The 8,492-nt window shown below is 41.9% G+C and overlaps 1 pseudogene; it reads left to right on the top strand.

The window, feature by feature from the left end:
* Positions 1-8,492, top strand: part of LOC102857019 — a 59,718-nt pseudogene that overhangs the window by 9,633 nt on the left and 41,593 nt on the right.

Below are 8,492 nucleotides of genomic sequence, written 5' to 3'. Positions count from 1 at the left end.
CTTGAGTTGGTTTTTTTATATGGAGTGAGGTGGAGATCTTGTTTAATTCTTCTGCAGATAGTTTTCCAATTTTGCCAACACCATTTGTTAAAAATAGCCAGACAAGTTTTATACCACAGTTATTTTCTGGAAACTGAGGAAAAGGGAAAGAAGGAAGGTGACAATTTGCAGGCCAAAACTAAATGGATCAGGAGGGTACATCTGGCCCCATGACAGCCAGTTTCTAGTCTAGCAATTAAGCTATCCAAAGACCTGACGCAAAAAGTCCTATCTGTGGACTCTCAGGGCCCATATGGGTCTCACATAAGGGAAATGGATATTGCAGAAGGATTGGGGTTTAACTAATCAGGGGAAAGGTGAAAATCCATTAGATAAGGAAAAGCTGTTGCGTTGCCGTGTGCTATTGAGTCGGAGCCAAAACGTGGCTCTAGCGGGTTTTCAGATGCAGTAAATTGCAGAGGAATAGACCTTCCATCTCTCTCTCATGGAGTGGCAGGATTCCAACTGCCTCCCTTTGGGATTGCAACACAGCTCCTTACCACGAGCTCCCTACTTAACAATGTATGTGTATTATTATGTTCAGAGGTTAATAGTGGCTATAATTTAGTGATGGTATTTTCTACATACTTTTTAAATCTCTTTTTGTACAATTTATTGAAGCTCAAGATCAAGAAAACAAAGATTCTCACCATTGGGCTGTTTGGAAGCATCATGATTTGATGAAGAGATTGTTAACAGCTTCAGTTTGCTTGGCTCCATAATCAGCATCTTTATACTAGCAGCGAGGAAATCAGAAGATGAATTGCAGTGGGGAAATCTTCTGTCAGGGACCTCTCCAGAGTACTGAAGAGCAACAGTGTCAGTCTTGAGACCAAGGTGCACCCTGGTCTTTGCAATTACTTGCCATGCTTTAGAAGGCTGGGCAATGACTAGGGATAGAAGAATTGATGGCTTTGGTCTATGGTGCTAGAGAAGAGTGTTGAATATACCATGGACTGCTAGGAGAACAGGCAGGTTCATCCTAGAGAGGTTGAAACCAATCTGCTCCTTGGAGGCAAGGATTCTGAAGCTTCGTTTTATATACTTTGGACATGTTGCAAGGAGGAACCAGTCCTTGGAGAGGGACATCAAGCTTGAGGGTAGAGAGACAGCGCAAGAGAGGAAGACCCTGGATGAGATGGGTTGACTCCATGACTGGGGTAATGGGGGTAGTGGATCAGAGACAATAAGGTTGACTCAAGATAGAGCAGGGTTCAGAGCTGTTGTACATAGGGTTGCTATGAGTCACAAGCGAGTCAACGGCACAGAACAACAATACTGATTTTTTAGGGAGCTGTGGTGGCCTAGTGGTAAGAAGCTGCATTGCAGTTTGAAGGCATGTGGTTCGAATCCACCAGCTACTCTACAGGAGAAAGATGGGCAACGTCTCCCATGCAATGAGCTTCCTCTGAAAAAGCACCAGTTGGGTCAGGTGTGGGTTGATTCCTACTTGACAGTACACCACCACAACAACATACTGATTTTAAATGAAAAGTAATTTAAATAAAAAGAATTCAGTTAAAAGGGAGCTCTGGTTAGGGTTAGAGTTAAGGTTGGGCCTGATGGATAGAAAGCCGTGCTGCCAAACCAAAGGCAGGCAGTTTGAATCCATCAGCTACTCCACAGGAGAAAAAGGAGCAATCTTCTCCCAAGCAATTAACTGCCTTTGAAAACCTGCTGGTCGGTCAGCAATGGGTCAGTTCCAACTCTCCAGAGATGAATTGAGAATTGTTAAATGTTTTGAACATTTTAAATACAAAGTTTATTAGAGAGAAAGAACATTAACCAATCAATATATGTTGAAATATAGATGCACAGAGTTGGTGCTACCTCCAAGAGGACACAAGCAGGTGAGATCCCACCTGATGAGCTGGGCTTGCAAGGCTGGTGTGTCCTGGAGAGACCTTGCTCCAGTGCAAGCAGCTTCAGCAAAGTCCCAGAGGCAAGTGCCTCCACAGTGTACTGGGGCGGTAATGGAGGACTCAACCGTAGCTGCAACAGAGAGGGCTTTAAGCTTAGAGAAAACATAAAAATTCTAATATATTCAAGGCGTATAGTTTTATTGTTTCAGCAATTTCAAACATTCTAACAAAATCTTGGATGCTCTGGTGGCCTAATGGTAAGGAACTGCTCTGCAAATCCAAAGTGCTTTGTGAGAAAAAGATGGACAATCAATTCCTGTGCCATTTTATTGCCTCTGAAAACCCACTGGAGAGTCAGCTGTGAGTCAGTTCTGACTTGAAGGCACACAAAACCAACAATCTAATCTTGCTACATGTCAAAGAATGCATAATTTATAAGTAAATTATAAAGCATATTGAATATATATATACATTACTCAGTTTAAGAACTAGAACATGACCAATGTTTTTGAGGCACTTATCAGAGATGATGAGGTGGCACAGGATAGGACAGGGTTCAGGTCTGTGCATAGCATTGCTATGAGTTGTACTAGACTCAACAGCACTGAACAACAACCTGAATCTGTTCTCTTCATCCCAGTTATAACCACTCTTTCGAATCTTGTCTATATTTTCTTTATAGTTTTATTGCAAATGTCTGCATCCCTTGTTGTGTACCGTTGGGTCAGAACCAATCCATAGCTGACCCTCTGGCAGATTATCAGAGGCAGTTAATTGCACGGGAGGAAATTACTCATTCTTTTCCCACAGAGCAGCTGATAGATTTGAACAATAGCCTTCAGGATGGCAGCACAGTTTCTTGCCACTAAGCTAGTAGAGTTCTCTATGCATCCCTAGTAACAGTAATTAATAGCTAATATTCTTTTGAATTACTGTCTCTGAATAGGTACTGGAGAGTTATCTGTGGGTTGGTTCCAACTTGGTGGCATGCAACAACATTCTTTTGCATGGTGGCTCTGAGTCAGACATTCTAAATCCTTTATATAATTTAACCCTAAGCCTCACAAAAGTCATACGAAGTAATTTATTATTATTATTATCATCATGGCTTTATAGAAGATGAGGCACAGAGTGGATAAATGATTGCATGAAGTCAAACAGCTAGTAGAAGCTACTCTAAATAATATGTTTTCACTTTGTCTATTGTTGAGTCAAGTTGCCTTAGTTTGGTTTCTTCAGAAGCAAACCCAGGGATACAGATTCTAGTGCAAGTGGTTTATTTCGGAGATGAATCACCAAAAAACAGTTAAGTGGACTAATAAAGCGGGAAAGAAAAAGCAGTTGATAAAGGGTATGTTATCAAAACATGTACAGCCCGGGAAACTGAGAACTTAGAGTAAAATATACTCCTTCGATTTAACCCAACCAAGGAGTGCAGAAGCTAGAATATTTATACACCAAGTTATGCAAATTACTGGCTGATAGCTGCCCCCAGGGGCGCTAATTTCTTAGCACTTCCTGCCTACCCTTGGCGCAGACAGATCAGGCCTCAGTTAAAAGAAAATGAAAATTTTCATAGCTGGACCATCAGACAGCATCAGGACCAATGGAGAAAAAATGATATTGTCAAGGATTTTATTTGACTCTAAAGCACAATTAATGCTCATGGGAGCATAAGTCAAGAAATCAAACGATGAATTGCACAGGGCAAATTACCTGAAAAAAATGATTTTCTTAAAGTGTTTTAAAAAGCCCAAAACTAATTTTTAGAACTAGCACGCACCAGACCCAGGCCATGGTTTTTGCGTGTCACCTTTGAGCAGCGGTCATGCTAATCTCTGTATCGGTCCAATTTTAGTATATGTGCTACGGAAGCACGCACCCAGGCCATGGGTTCTCATTGCCTCATATGCAAGTGCAAGGTGGACAATGACTAAGCAAGACTGAAGGAGAATTGGTCTATTTTAGATACGCTGATGCTGCAGAATATTGGCTAGGCAGTGACCTTGCAGAAGGTGGGAAAATCTAGTAAGAAGTACAGGCAGAATGCTTCCTTGAAAAGAGGTTGGCTACACTTCAACCCCCTTCCCTTGGACATAATACCAAGAGTGATCAGGGCATGGTATTTGTGTCATACTTGGTAAAGAACAGGGTCACTGAAAAGGGGGAGATCCCCAATGACATGGATTGACGCAGTGGCTGCAACCATGGCCTCCAACGTAGTAGCGACTGTGTAGATGGTGCAAAATGCAAGGGTGTTTTCTTCTATGGTTTCTGTGAGTCTGCACCGACGCAGGGCCACCAAACACCACCATCATATATACCCACATATGATCTATGTCTTTTTATATTTTTTGTGGTTCTTTTCCATTTATTGCAGGAAGGAGTTACACTAGTCCAAGTTAAAAGTAGAACCCAAATGGTTGTGTTACACAGCTGTGAGTTTTTAATTTGTGAAAAGAGACAGAAGGGAAATTTTCTACTCATTGCAAGGAAATTCTCACTTATGCTTCAATGAGCCACAAGCATGTAAACCCCATGACCCTTCAGCAGGGCTTCCTTAACCAGTCTAGTCTCTATGAGGAGCTGCCATATGTTCTTGCGCTGGTCACCCTACAGCTGAATTACTTCTCCATGTTCTGGATGCTCAATTACAGTGCCATTGCAGGCAAATGTCTTCTTAAACGCCTTCATTTGTTTCTTTTTATCATAATCATCAGTGATCCCTTGGACAGTTGTAAGGGTCTTCCTGCTGTTTCTCTGTTGAATCCTATATATCCTCAGTGCCGTGGGAGAAGGTGGGCAGCAGGCATGGAGCATTGGGAAGTGAGGGGGCTGGAAGGCGAGGCAGCTGAGTTCCCGGGGTGGCGGCTCAGTGACTAGAGTGATCCATGTATCTTTAACAGTTAAGACTTATCTAAAGTTCAGTATTTGTTTCTATCACTATAATTTAAAAATAATAAAAGAATCATTGTAAATGGCAAAAGAAACACTTAAAATTATGACTAAATGAGTAAGTTGTTTTGCTTAGATAACACTGGTTCTAAGGTCAACTGCGAAAGGAGATTTTTCAAAAGTGTGATGAAAGAACAATCTGAGTTAGGCAAATGGAACCATTAGAATTCTGTGTATCTACTAAAAACTCAGTGTCTATGTTTTATAGGTAGATCTTGTACCATACAGGTGATGGCTTCTTATTCTGTATTCTTTTCTTAATGGTATTTTTTCTTTTCTTTTTTAATTATTATTAAATTTAATGAAAGTTTACAGAGACTTGGGATTTCCATTCATTCATTATTGCACTTTTCTCCCTGCCAACTCCTCCCCTCAGTTTGCTCTTCTCTTTGAAAAATAAAAGAAAAATTCTTTCATTGTCATACAATCTCTCCCCCCAGGTCCACTCCACTATGCAGCCTTCATCCAGGACTCCTGTCATGACAATAATACTGTATAAAAGGGATATATTATTAGGTATTATTCTGTATTCTTGGGCAACAGTCCTCTTGGAGATCTTTTTATTGTAGAACAAGTGATTTTCTAGAGCCTTTTTTGGGAAAACACTTCATCAACATTAACAATTGCAACATCCCTTGAGAGAGGAAGAAGCAGTTCCCAGTTAAAGATGTGTTAAAGAATTGCTGTAAAAATGAATGCAAAATATGTGGCTGAAATCAACAGGAATTCAGTTTTGGTTTAAATATCTCTTGACACCAGAAGTCTGCAGTCCTTCCAGAAGTTCTGAGGGAGAATCTCTCCAGGCCTCTTTCTTGGCTTTCTTGGCTGCTTACAGCCCTTAGAGGGAGTTCTGGTGGCCTAGTGGGTAAGGAGTTGCACTACCAACCCAAAGACAGGTAGTTTGGATCCACCAGCTGCTCCATGGAAGAATGATGCACAGTCAGTTTCTTTGTGGTTTACAGTCTCTGAAAATTCATTGGAGACTCAGTTATGAGTGGATTCCAACTTGACATCAATGAGGGGGAGAGGTGGAGAAGAGAGGGAGAGGGAAAGACAGGGAGAGAGGGAAAGGGAGAGGAACAGGGAGAGGAGGTGAGGGAGGAGGAGGAAGAGAGGAAGAAGAAGAGGAGAGGGAGGGGGAGGGAAGAGGGAAAGGAGAGGAGAGGAGGAGTGAGGGAGGGGGAGGGGAGAGGAGGAGTGAGAGGAAGAAGAGAGATGGAGGGGGGAGGGAGAGGGGGAGGGAGAAGGCAGCCCATGGTGTTGCCAGCTCCGTCTTCTCATAAAAACACCTGTCGTCAGATTTAGATTCACTCTAATCTAGAACGATCTCGTATAAAAATCCTTGATTATAATTTCAGAGAACATTTACCAAATAAATTCACATCCATGGGTTTTAGGTGGATATACACTTTAGGCATGTTGCAAGGAGGGACTGGTCCTCGGAGAGGGACATCATGTTTGGGAGAGTGGAGGGACGGTGCAGGAGAGGAAGACCTCGATGAGATGGATCGATTCTGTTAGTGGAGTGGTGGGAATGAATGTGTTTGAGGTGGCGAGGTTGGCACAGGATAGAACAGCGTTTAGGGCTCTTGTACATAGTGTCACTACGAGTCGTAAACGACTCGATGGCACATAATAACAACAACAAGAACATTGAGGAGGCACATACTTCACTGTTGGAGGTAAGACATCACTGGCCAGAAAAGTTGTATAAGACACTCAGAGGTTTGACTCCATCTCTCTTTCAGGGATTAGCGTGGAAACAGCTTTTGCTAGTTAAGTTTAGTGTATTTTGAGAGAGTTAAAACCTTTTCCCTAGACAGAAGCTCAGTAATAGATTGCTCGTACCAGCAACTCTGAGACAGAGTCGAACTCACCACAGAGTTTCCAAGGCTGCACATCTGTACGGAAGCAGGTCACCACAGCTTTGCATCGTGGAACTGCTGTTGAGTTCACACTGTGGACGTTTGGTTTAGCCCCTGAATCTTTAACCACTCTGTTACCAAGGCTCCCACCACAGGGATTTCTAAAGGGGGAAGGGAGAAACAGCCAAAGAGAAGTGGCATTCCTTACACAGGTGAGTGTTGTGTCTGCTGTCCGGTCACAGCTGACCCATAGCTGACCCTTCAGCAGTTTTCAGAGGCAGTAAAGGGTTGAGGAGGAGATTGCTGATCCTTCTCCCAGGGAGGACGTGGTGGACGTTATCTGCTTACCTTTGGGATTACAGCACAGCTTTTTTTTTTTTTTTAATTGGCAAATATTTTTTATGGATATTTTTAACACAATAAAATACCATAGAAATTAGTTCATCATTCAATTAATATTATTGAGACAATTAACAGTCAGATCTTAGTCACTAGAGAGAACACAAATGCCTTTCAAAGAAGGAAAAGTAAGCACAATATTGGATGGAAAGCATGCAACAAGAATAAATTCAACTTGTGACTTGCTTAATTTTTTTGTCAACCTGATCTTGATGTCTTTATTTAAAAACAAGAAATAATCTCCCCAGAGACCTTTCCTAATAAGGGAAAGAGCTCAGACTTAAACGTATCCTATAATGTTCTGTTTATTTTATATTAAAAAGTCAGAATTATTGACAAAATACTTATTTGTTCATTTAAGTTTTCTTAAACATACCTGTATTTTGTACTAAAAAAACCCCCAAACCCTAATTTGACAAATTTCCCAAAGTATAAAGTGACATAGAGATGTCGTTGCTATGGGCCACTGAGCTGGAACTGACCCCTAGCTGGCCCTCAGACAGGTTTTCAGAGGCAGTTGGTTTCAAACCACTACCTTTGAGATTACATCGCAGCTTCTTGCCAAAAGGCCACCAGTGCCCCCTACACTACTATGTCCCACTAGTGACATAGATATGTTGTTGTTGTTGTTATGTGCCATCAAGTCGTTTGCAACTCATAGCGACCCTATGTACAACAGCCCTAAACCCTGCTCTATCCTGTGCCAATCACATTGCCTCTGACACACCCATCTTGATTACCCCAGTCACTGAACCAATCCACCTCATAGAGGGTCTTCCCCTCTTTCGCTGTCCCTCTACTCTACCCAGCATGCTGTCCCTCTCCAAAGACCTGTCTCTCCTTGCAACATGTCCAAAGTATAGCAATGCCATTTCTTCAAATATTTATCTCTAACTAATAGCCTGAATCTTAATAACAAGCCAGTTGCTTTCCTGTATGTTGTTGTATACCAGTGAGTTCATCTCAACTCACAGAGCACCCTGTGACCGAATAAAATGACTTCGCAACTTTGCTCCCATCCAGCTGCTGAGTGGGTTCGAATCACTGATCTTTCAGTTTGCAGTCAAGTGTCTTACCATTGCTGCACCAGGACTGCTAATTCTTGTATTTGTTGTTGTTGATATATGCTATTGAGTCTGAACGGATGCACAACTGACTCTCCAGTAGATTTTCAGAGGTCATAAATCACACAGGTGGAGATTATCTGTCTTTTTTCCTTGGAGCAGATGGTGAATTTGAACCATATGCTTTTGAGTTGGCAGTGCAACTCTTTACTCATTAGACCACCAGAGGTCTATTCGTATATTTGTTCTTGTGTACAATAGTTGTTTGTTGTTGTTATGTGTTGTCGAGTCGCTTGAGACTCATAGTG

This window comes from Elephantulus edwardii, unplaced genomic scaffold (genome assembly GCF_000299155.1).
Source record: "Elephantulus edwardii isolate Elephantulus edwardi_28Jun2011 unplaced genomic scaffold, EleEdw1.0 scaffold00098, whole genome shotgun sequence".
Lineage (NCBI taxonomy): Eukaryota > Metazoa > Chordata > Mammalia > Macroscelidea > Macroscelididae > Elephantulus > Elephantulus edwardii.
The sequence above is the reverse complement of the archived record's forward strand: the minus strand, read 5'-3'. Positions and strand labels throughout refer to the sequence as shown.